General features: G+C 45.1%; 1 protein-coding gene across 1 annotated transcript in view; it reads right to left on the bottom strand.

Annotated features, from left to right (window-relative positions):
• LOC126946850 (granulocyte-macrophage colony-stimulating factor receptor subunit alpha) overlaps positions 1 to 3,355 on the bottom strand; it is a 58,502-nt gene extending 55,147 nt beyond the window's left edge. Inside the window, exon 1 of the mRNA XM_050777541.1 lies at positions 3,351 to 3,355. The gene's annotated coding sequence lies outside the window, so the exon portion shown is untranslated. The remainder of the gene's footprint in view (positions 1 to 3,350) is intronic.
• Positions 3,356 to 12,053: the final 8,698 nt, after the last annotated feature.

Below are 12,053 nucleotides of genomic sequence, written 5' to 3' on the forward strand. Positions count from 1 at the left end.
CAGACATGGGCCACCGTGCCTGGCCAGCTATCGTTAAACAAAAATAAAATTCTAAGCCCCCACAACCATCGAATTGCACCCCTCCTCTCTGCCAAGGGCATTTTGGAGTTAACATTGAGTATGAAGCTCTGATTTTTTTTTTTTTTTATCTTCCCCAAAATTCCTATCTAAGAGGTCTGGGGAGTCATGCCCTACAAACCTTAAATTCCTATCAGATGGGTTTTTTTTCTTCTTTCTTTTTTTGAGATGAAGTTTCGCTCTTGTCACCCAGGTTGGAGTGCAGTGGTGCAATCTCAGCTCACTGCAACCTCCGCCTCCCGGGTTCAAGCCATTCTCCTGCCTCAGCCTCCCGAGTGGCTGGGATTACAGGTGTGTGCCACCACGCCTAACTAATTTTGTATTTTTAGTAGAGACGGGGTTTCTCCATGTTGACCAGGCTGGTCTCGAACTCCTGACTTCAGGTGATCCGTTTGCCTCGGCCTCCCAAAGTGCTGAGATGACAGGCGTGAGCCACCGTGCCCGGCCCAAACCAATGCATTTCTTAAATGTATTTGATTGATGTCTCATGCCTCCCTAAAATGTATAAAACTAGTTTGTGCCCCGACCACCTTGGACACACGTTCTCAGGATCTCCTCAGGGCTGTGTCACGGGCCATGGTCACTCATATTTGGCTTAGAATAAATGTCTTCAAATATTTCACAGAGTTTGACTCTTTTCATCGACAACATGAAAAACTGGTGGAGACTATGATGGAAGAGAAGGTCGGACAAGCCTCATGATACCCCTTCAGCAGTTTTATTTTATTTTATTTTATTTTATTTTATTTTATTTTATTTTATTTTGTATTTTAGAGACAGAGTCTAGCTCTGTCACCCAGACTGGAGTGCAGTGGTGCAATCTTGGCTCACCGCAACCTCCTCACAGGTTCACACCATTCTCTTTTTTTTTTTTTTTTTTTTTTTTGAGACGGAGTCTTGCCCTGTCGCCCGGGCTGGAGTGCAGTGGCATGGCAAGCTCCACCTCCCGGGTTCATGCCATTCTCCTGCCTCAGCCTCCTGAGTAGCTGGGACTACAGGCGCCCGCCACCACACCCGGCTAGTTTTTTTGTATTTTCAGTAGAGACGGGGTTTCACTGTGTTAGCCAGGCTGGTCTCGATCTCCTGACCTCGTGATCCGCCCGCCTCGGCCTCCCAAAGTGCTGGGATTACAGGCGTGAGCCACCGCACCCGCCTACCCCTTCAGCATTAAAATGAACAATGACCTTAACTTGAGCCAAAACCATTGGCAATCTATTCTCTCTGAAGGCTGCTACGCAGAGGCCTGTTTCGTTTTTTTTTGTTTTTTGTTTTTTGTTTTTTTTTGAGACAGAGTCTCACTCTGTCGCCCAGACTGGATTGCAGTGGTGAGGTCTGAGCTCACTGCAACCTCCGCCTCTGGGGTTCAAGCAATTCTCCTGCCTCATCCTCCTGAGTAGTTGGGATTACAGGTGCCCACCCACCACACCTGGCTCATATGTGTATTTTTAGTAGAGATGGGGTTTCACCATGCTGGCCAGGCTGGTCTCAAATTCCCGACCTTAGGCGAACTGTCTGCCTTGCACTCCCAAAGTGCTCGGATTACAGGTGTGAGCCACCATGCCTCACCTGTTTTGTCAATCTTATGATCTCTGTTTTTTTTCTTTCTTTTTTTTTTCCTTATGATCTCTGGTTTTTTTTTTTTTTTTTTTTTTTTTTTTAATTGAGATAGTATCACTGCAATGCCCAGGCTGGGTTGCAATGGCGCGATCTCGGTTCACTGCAACCTCCGCCTCCCGGGTTCGAGCAGTTCTCCTGCCTCAGCCTCCTGAGTAGCTGGGATTACAGGCATGCACCATCACACTCAAATAATTTATTTTTTCTTTCTTTTTTTTTTTTTTTGTATTTTTAGTAGAGATGGGATTTCACCCTGTTGGCCAGGCTGGTCTGAAACTCCGGACCTCAGGTGATCCGCCCGCCTCCGCCTCCCGAAGTTCTGGGATGACAGGCGTGAGCCACCGCGCCCGTCCTGTTTCGTCAATCTTACGATCTTGGCTTTCCTGTGAATGCTGGTCAGCTGTGCCTGAATTCTAAAGGCAGGAGGCTGTAATGAGGCATGTCCGGCCCCGCTCTCTATGACGGTCTAAACCAGACTATTTCAGGATAAGTGTGGAAGATCCTTAGCTGAGGGAACGGATCCATTCAGATGTTTGAGTAGGCATTAGATTTTTATTTGTGGTTTACATTAGTGATAACAGGAGCCTGTGAAGGTGCTGTAAATCTCTGTTTTTTCTCTTCTTTTCTCTTTTTTTTTTTTTTTTTTTGGTTTGTTTGTTTGTTTTGAGACAGGCTCTCACTCTGTCGCCCAGGCTGGAGGGCAGTGGCATGATCTCGGCTCACTGCAACCTCCGCCTCCGGGTTCAACTGATTCTCCTGCCTCAGCCTCCTGAGCAGTTGAGATTACAGGCGCCCGCCACCACTACCGGCTCATTTTTGTATTTTGATTAGAAACGGAAGTCTCACCATGTTGGCCAGGCTGGTCTTGAACTCCTGACCTCAGGTGATCCTCCCACCTCAGTCTTCCAAAGTGCTGGGATTACAGGCGTGAGCCACAGTGCCTGACAATTTTTGTAATTTGTAGTAGACATAGTTTCATCATGTTGGCCAGGCTGGTGTTAAACTCCTGACCTCAGGTGATCTACTTGCCTCAGCCTCCCAAAGTGTTGGGATGACAGGCGTGAGCCACCGCACCCAGGCAGTTTTTAAAAATACTTATTTGTACACACGAGCTCTCGCTACATTGCCCAGGCTGGTCTCGAACCCCTGGGCCCCAGCGATCTGTCTGCCTCGGCCTCCCAAAGTGCTAAAATGACAGGCGTGGGCCACTGTGTCAGGCGTGACACTGTTCATTTTCAAGCTTAGGTTTAGCACAGTCTAGACGGCTGTGTAGAAACAGAACTGGCAGAAAAGGGTCCGATCTAAGGCTAATGGATGAGTGAGGAAACCCAGCCAGGCCTGTCTTTCTAGATTCTTCTTGGTGTCTCTGAGCTGAACTCCCTGCTTCTGAGTGTGAGGCAGAAGAAAGGAATGGAATTCCTCTTCCTCTCTGGAATGGAAATCTTAGGATCTTCAGTCGAACAAGGGAGGTGAGCGAATTTCCTTACGGAAGGAAAATGAGAGTCCTCTTTTTATTTATTTATTTATTTATTGAGACGGAGTCTCGCTCTGTGGCCCAGGCTGGAGGGCAGTGACGTGATCTCAGCTCACTGCAAGCTCCGCCTCCCGGGTTCACGCCATTCTCCTGCCTCAGCCTCCCGAGTAGCTGGGACCACAGGTCCCCGCCACCACGCCCGGCTAAGTTTTTGTATTTTTAGTAGAGACGGGGTTTCACCGTGTTGGCCAGGATGGTCTCAATCTGCTGACCTCGTGATCCACCCACCTCGGGCTCCCACAGTGCTGGGATGACAGGCGTGAGCCACTGCGCCCAGTCTATTTATTTTATTTTATTATAATTTTATTTTATTTTATTTTATTTTAATTTTTGAGGTGGAGTCTCGCTCTGTCACCCAGGCTGGAGTGCAGTGGCGTGATGTCAACCCACCGCAACCTCTGCCTCCCGGATTCAAGCGATTCTCCTGCCTCAGCCTCCCAAGTAGTTAGGATTACAGGCGTCTACCACGCCCGGCTAATTTTTGTATTTTTAGTAGAGACGGGTTTCACCATGTTGGCCAGGCGGGTCTCGAACTCCGGACCTCAGGTGATCCACCCACCTCGGCCTCCCGAAGTGCTGGGATTACAGGCATGAGCCACTGTGCCTGGCCCAACACAGATCTTAAGTCTGAATAGGAAATATTTACAATCGGCTGGGTGTGGTGGCGCACGCCTGTAATCCCAGCTACTCAGGAGACTGAGGCAGGAGAATCGCTTGAACCTGGGAGGTGGAGGTTGTGGTGAGCGGAGATCACGCCACTGCACTCCAGCAGCCTGGGCGATGGAGTGAGACTCTGTCTCAAAAAAAAAAAAAAAAGAAAAAGAAAAGAGAGGAGACACATTTACAATCTAGTCCCTCTCAAGCCTGCTAACTGGAGGCCTCATCTGCTTGATAAAACCTGGGTCTCCAACCCTATACCATCATAACCTACTGTGATTCCATCTCAGACCTGACTGACCAGCACTCCTCACTTCCCAAGCACCTATCTGCCAAATATATTAATTAATTATTAATTATTAATTATCATCCATTATTATTCAATTATTAATTGTTATCACCATTAATTGATTATTAATTATCATCAATTAATAATTAATTATTAGTTATCATTAATTAATACTTATTAATTATTAATTAATTAATTTTTGAGGCAGAATCTTGCTCTGTTGCCCAGGCTGGAGTGTAGTAGTAATGTAATCTCAGCTCACTGCAACCTCCACCTCCTGGCTTCAAGCAATTCTCCTGCCCCAGCCTCCTGAATAGACGGGATTACAGACCCCCACCACCACACCCAGCTAATTTCTGTATTGTTAGTAGAGACGGGGTTTCTCCATGTTGGTCAGGCTGGTCTCGAACTCCCAACCTCAGGTGATCCACCCGCCTTGGTCTCCCAAAGTGCTGGGATGACAGTCATGAGCCACCGCGCCCGGCCTTTATTTATTTATTTATTTATTTTTGAGACAGAGTCTTACTCTGTTGCCCAGGCTGGAGTGCAGTAGTGTAACCTCAGCTCACCGCAACCTCGCCTCCCAGGTTCAAATGATTCTCCTGCCTCAGCCTCCTGAATAGCTGGGATAACAGATGCCCACCACCATGCCTGGATAATTTTTGTATTTTTAGTAGAGACGGGGTTTCACCATGTTGGTCAGGCTGGTCTCGAACCCCAGACCTCAGGTGATCCACCCTCCTCGGCCTCCCAACATGCTGGGATGACAGGCGTGAGCCACTGTGCCTGGCCTCAGCCTCCTGAGTAGCTGGGATTACAGGCATGCGCCATCACGCCCGGCTAATTTTTGTCTTCTTAGTAGAGACGGGGTGTGCCATGTTGGTCAGGCTGGTCTCGAACTCCTGACCTCAGACCTGCCTCAGCCTCCCAAAGGGCTGCGATTCTAGGTGTGAGCCACCGTGCCTGACTCTCAGTTAAGAATTCTTGCAAAGACAGTTACAATATTTTTTGGTTTACAAAGGCAAAACCTTTCCAAAAGTGTCCGTGTGTTGTGAAAATGGTTAAATCAGGCCGGGCGCAGTGGCTCACGCCTGTAATCCCAGCACTTTGGGAGGCTGAGGTGGGCAGATCACGAGGTCAGGAGTTCAAGACCAGCCTGGCCAACATGGGGAAACCGCATCTGTACTAAAAATACAAAAATTAGGCCAGATGTGGTGGCTCACGCCTGTAATCCCAGCACTTTGGGAGGCCGAGGCGGGCGGCTCACCAGGTCAGGTGATCGAGACCATCCTGGCTAACACGGTGAAACCCCGTCTCTACTAAAAATACAAAAAATTAGCCGGGCGTGGTGGTGGGCGCCGGTAGTCCCAGCTACTCGGGAGGCTGAGGCAGGAGAATGGCGTGAACCCGGGAGGCGGAGCTTGCAGTGAGCCGAGATTACACCACCGCACTCCAGACTGGACAACAGAGCGAGACTCTGTCTCGAAAAAAAAAAAAACCAAAAACTACAAAACTTAGCCGGGAGGAGGTTGCGTGGCGGATTGTGCGTGCCTGTACAAGAGTCCCTCAAATAATAATAATAAGCTACTTGGGAGGCTGAAGCAGGAGAATCACTTGAACTCGGGAGACAGAGGTTGCAGTGAGCTGAGATCATGCCACTGCACTCCAGCCTGGACAATAGGCTGAGACTCCACTCACTCCAGCCTCAAAAAAAAAAAAAAAAAAAAAAAAAAAAAAAAAAATCAAATAATAATAATACAGAAATAAGAAAAAAAAAAAAAGAAACTAACACTGTTGCATTTTTCTGTGTTTTGCTTGATTGTTTCAGATGGAAGGGCAAAGTATGTTTCCATGATTCCACCTTGGCTGAACGTAGACTTCTGTGTCCCTACTTTCATCACCGTCCCACAGCCCACCATGGATGTGCAGCTGTAATCCCTGTCGTCCCAGCTACTCAGGAGGCTGAGGCAGGAGAATTGCTTGAACCCTGGAGGCGGAGGTTGCAACGAGCCGAGATCGCACCACTGCACCCCAAGCTGGCAACAGAGTGAGATTCCCTCTAAAAAGAAAAAAAATTGAGATGGTGAGAGTTTTTATGTTTGTACCCTCCAAATCTCATGTTGAAATGGAATCCCCAACGTTGGGGGGTGGGGTCTGGTGGTAGGTGTTTGGATCACGGGGTGAATCCCTAGTAAATAGCTTGGTTCAGGCCCTAAGGTAATGAGACAGTGAGTGAGCTCTACTCTGTGAGTTCGTGTGAGAGCTCGTTCTTTTACCATCCTGGCTAACACGGTGAAACCCTGTCTCTACTAAAAATATAAAAAATTAGCTGGGGGTGGTGGCGGGAGCCTGTAGTCCCAGCTACTCAGGAGCCTGAGGTGGGAGAATGGCCTGAACCCGGGAGGCAGAGGTTGCAGGGAACCGAGATAGCACCACTGCACTCCAGTCTGGGCGATGGAGCTAGACTCTGTCTCAAAAAAAAAAAAAAAAAAAAAAAAAAAAAGGCCCTAGCATTCCTCTTGCTTCCTTTCTCACCGTGTAATTCCTTCTATCCCTTTGCCTTGGGCCATGACGGGAAACCCTCCACCTCCAGTTCTCAGTTCTCTGTTTCCCTCCTATGTCACCTTCAGATGACATTGAGCATTTGTTTATTTATACTTCCCTGCCCTTTCCAGAAACAATGGTCCCGTGAATCCTTAACCTCCAGTGCTAAGCCCAGAACGTGGCCCTGAGGGATGTGTTCACAAGACCGAGCTCTGAGATTCATCCCCGCACCTGTAAGCGGCTTCCTGGAGGTGTCTGTCCTGGCCTGTGAACATGGGGACGGTGACATCTCTTACTTGATGAAAACACGGCCCAGAGAATGTCACTGCTTGAACAGACGTAGCCTTGTCTGCACCATCTCCTTGTTCCTTGCTGGGAAGCCCCAGTTCTTTGCCTTGGGCCATGACGGGAAACCCTCCACCTCCAGTTCTCAGTTCTCTGTTTCCCTCCTATGTCACCTTCAGATGACATTGAGCATTTGTTTATTTATACTTCCCTGCCCTTTCCAGAAACAATGGTCCCGTGAATCCTTAACCTCCAGTGCTAAGCCCAGAACGTGGCCCTGAGGGATGTGTTCACAAGACCGAGCTCTGAGATTCATCCCAGCACCTGTAAGCGGCTTCCTGGAGGTGTCTCTCCCGGTCTGTGAACACGGGGACGGTGACATCTTTTGCTTGACGAAAACATGACCCAGAGAATGTCACTGCTTGAACAGATGTAGCTTTGTCTGCACCATCTTCTTGTTCCTTGCTGGGAAGCCCCAGTTCTCTCTTTAGAATGAGGGGTTTGGGCTGGGCAGGGACTTTCTGACCTGAAGTTTCCTCTTAGCTGAAAACAGCTGTGGTTCCTGGTGTCCTTAGCCTCTCTTTTCTCAGGGGCAGGGATGGGTGCCAGGAGAGGGAGTGGTATGAGGTAAAGCTCAGAGACAGAATTTAGATGGTGGGTTGGGCGTGGTGGCTCACAGCTATAATTCCACCACTTTGGGAGGCCAAAGAGGGGCATTTAATAAATCCACACATTGGCCACTTGGAGTGGCTCGTGCTTGTCATCCCAGCACTTTGAGAGGCCGAGGCAGGTAGATCACCTGAGGTCAGGAGTTTGAGAGCAGCCTGGCCATCACGGTGAAACCCCATCTCTAATCAAAATACAAAAACTTAGCCGGCGTGGTGGCAGGCGGCTGTAATCCCAGCTACTCAGGAGGCTGAGGCAGGAGAATCGATTGAACCAGTTTCTGTATTTTTAGTAGAGATGGGGTTTCACCATGTTGGTCAGGCTGGTCTTGAACTTCTGACCTCGTGATCTGCCTGCCTCGGCCTCCCAAAGTGCTGGGATTACAGGCATGAGCCACCACACCTGGTATCTATCTATCTGTCTGTCTGTCTGTCTGTCTATCTATCTATCTATCTATCTATCTATCTATCTATTATCATCTGTCTACCTATCACCTACCATCTATTATATCTATAATGATCACTTATTATATCAATTATTCTTTTATTGCATCTATTATCTGTCTATGTCTCTCTTTGTATCTACTCTCTCTCTATATATAGATAGATATCTATATAGATAGATCACCTATCTATCCTAATCATTTATTATATCTATCATCTAAATTTTATTTTATCTATATGTCTATCTATCGATCTATCATCTACCTGTCACCTACCATCCATCATGTCTATAATGATCACTTATTATATCAATTAATCTTCTATTCCATCTATTATCTGTCTGTCTCTCAATCTTTGTATCTACTCTCTCTCTATATATAGATAGATATGTATATAGATAGATCACCTGTCTATCATAATCATTTATGATATCTATCATCTAAGTTTTATTTTATCTATCTATCTATATGTCTATCTATTGATCTATCCTCTGTCTACCTATTACCTACCAACTATCATGTCTATAATGATCACTTATTATATTGGTCCATCTTCTATTCCATCTATTATCTGTCTATCTGTCGATCTCTCTTTCTATCTTATCTATCTATCTATCTATCTATCTATCTATCTATCTATCTATCTCTATCATGTATGTATCTATGTATCTAGGTATCTATCTATGTATGTATCTATGCATCTATCTATGTATCTATCTATCTATCTCTATCATGTATGTATCTATGTATCTATATGTATGTATCTATGTATCTATATATGTATGTATCATATGTATCTATGTATCTAGGTATCTATCATGTATGTATATGTATGTATCTATGTATCTATCTCTATCATGTATGTATCTATGTATCTATATATGTATGTATCTATGTATCTATATCTATCTATGTATCTATCTATGTATCTATCATCTCTATCATGTATGTATCTATGTATCTATATATCTATGTATGTATCTATGTATCTATATATGTATCTATCTATCTCTATCTATCTATGTATCTGTCTCTATCATGTATGTATCTATGTATCTATAGGTATCTCTATCATATGTATCTGTATCTATCTATGTATGTATCTATGTATGTATCTATCTATCTATCTCTATCATGTATGTATCTATGTATCTAGGTATCTATCTATGTATGTATCTATGTATCTATATCTATCTAGGTATCTATCTATGTATCTATCTATCATCTCTATCATGTATGTATCTATGTATCTATCTATCATCTCTATCATGTATGTATCTATGTATGTATGTATGTATGTATCTATCTATCTATCTCTATCATGTATGTATCTGTGTATCTATCTATGTATGTACCTATGTATGTATGTATCTATCTATCTCTATCATGTATGTATCTGTGTATCTATCTATGTATGTATCTATCTATCTATCTATCTATCTCTATCATGTATGTATCTGTGTATCTATCTATGTATGTATCTATGTATGTATCTATCTATCTATCTCTATCATGTATGTATCTATGTATGTATGTATCTATGTATGTATGTATCTATCTATCTCTATCATATCTATCTCTCTATGTATCATGTATGTATCTGTGTATCTCTATCTATGTATGTACCTATGTATGTATCTATCTATCTATCTCTATCATGTATGTATCTATGTATCTATCTATCTATCTATCTATCTCTATCATGTATGTATCTGTGTATCTATCTATGTATGTACCTATGTATGTATCTATCTATCTATCTCTATCATGTATGTATCTATGTATCTATCTATGTATGTATCTATGTATCTATCTCTATCATGTATGTATCTGTGTATCTATCTATGTATGTACCTATGTATGTATCTATCTATCTATCATGTATCATCTGTGTATGTACTATATGTATCTATCTATGTATCTATCTATCTATCTCTATCATGTATCTATGTATGTATCTATGTATCTATCTATGTATGTACCTCTATCATGTATGTATCTGTGTATCTATATGTATCTCTATCATGTATGTATCTATGTATCTATCTATGTATGTATCTATGTATCTATCTCTATCATGTATGTATCTATGTATCTATCTATCTATGTATCTATCTATCATCTATCTATAATGGTGATTTACAGGCCCGGGAGAATTCTGCCCCCAGGGGACACTTGGCAATGTCTAGAGACAATCACAAGAGAATGACAATGTGTGGACATCCTTGGTGTTGGTCCTGGGATGTTTGCTCCCGGCCCCCGGCGTGTGGATCCCAGGAAGGCTACTCAACAGCCTCCAGTGTCCAGGACGGCCCCACCACAGAGAATCCTGCGGCTCCAAATGTCAGCAGTGCCGAGGTTGCAAATGCCCCATCCTGCATGTCGGGGACAATATCAGTTTGCGTTTTCTTTTTTTTTTTTTCTTGAGATGGAGTCTTGCTCTGTCATCCAAGTTGGAGTGCAGTGGCACGGTCTCGGCTCACTGCAACCTCCGCCTCCCGGGTTCAAGCGATCCTCCTGCCTCAGCCTCCTAAGTAGCTGGGATTAGAGGTGTGCACCAACACACCTGGCTAATTTTTTTGTGTTTTTAGTAGAGACGGGGTTTCACCGGGTTGGCCAGGCTGGTCTCGAACTCCTGACTTGGTGATCTGCCCGCCTCGGCCTCCCAAAGTGCTGAGATGACAGGCGTGAGCCACCGTGCCCGGCCTCAGTTTGCTTTTTCTGCTGATAATGGCTCACTTTCCCTGTGGCCCCACATTCCTCTGTCCACAGACCATCCCTCCAGCCACAGAAGGAAGGAGGGTGTGACCCCAACCCCTTATCTAGCAACAGAAGGAGCTGTGGCCGGGCAGCTCCCTAGAAGCCGGAAACCTGCAAGCTTTCTGGGGAGGGTGGAGCCCATCGCCTTGCAACGTCTCCTTTCCCAGAAGTTGAAGCACACAGACTCTCAGGCCTGTTTCCAAATCATCCGAGTTACAATTTCTCAACTTCCTGAGGACGGAGCGGAGCCGCGATCCTTCCCGGGGAGGGAGAATGTGGTGGCCCCATCTCCCCCGTTCCGAGGTGGCAGCTGGTGTCTGGACCAGGGGAAGAAGACGCTGGTGGCAATAGATTTTTTTTTCTTTAATTAATTAATTTATTTATTTTTGAGACAAAGTCTCGCTCTGTCTCCCAGGCTGCAGTGCAAAAAAGTCACCATTTATTTATTTATTTATTTATTTATTTATTTGAGACAGTGTTTCCCTCTTGTTGCCCAGGCTGGAGTGCAGTGGTGCGATCTCAGCTCACTGCAACCTCCGTCTCCCGGGTTCAAGCGATTCTCCTGCCTCAGCCTTTTTAGTAGCTGGGATTACAGGCACCCGCCACCATGACCAGCTAATTTTGTATTTTCAGTAGAGATGGGGTTTCTCCATGTTGGCCAAGCTGGTCTCGAACTCCTGACCTCAGGTGATCCGCCCGCCTCGGCCTCCCAAAGTGCTGGGATGACAGGCGTCAGCCACCACGCCCGGCCTTTATTTATTTATATTTTTTGAGACAGAGTCTCCCTCTGTGTCCCAGGCTAGAGTATAAAAAAGTTACCATTTTTGTTTTTATTTATTATTTATATTTTTTGAGACAGAGTCTCACTCTGTCACCCAGACTGGAGCACAAAAAAGGCACCATTTTTGTTTTTATTTTTATTTATGTATGTATTTATTTATTTATTTATTTGGAGATGGAGTTTCACTCTTGTTGCCCAGGCTGGAGTGCAATGGCGCGATCTCGGCTCACCGCAACCTCCGCCTCCCGGGTTCAAGCAATTACACCTTGCCTGGCCTATTATTTATTAATTTATGTATGTATTTATTTATTTTTGAGATGGAGTCTTGCTCTGTCTCCCAGCCTAGAGTGCAAAAAGTTTCGTGCTTTTGTTTTTATTTACTTTTGAGACAGAGTCTCACTCC

Source organism: Macaca thibetana, chromosome X, assembly GCF_024542745.1.
Source record: "Macaca thibetana thibetana isolate TM-01 chromosome X, ASM2454274v1, whole genome shotgun sequence".
Lineage (NCBI taxonomy): Eukaryota > Metazoa > Chordata > Mammalia > Primates > Cercopithecidae > Macaca > Macaca thibetana.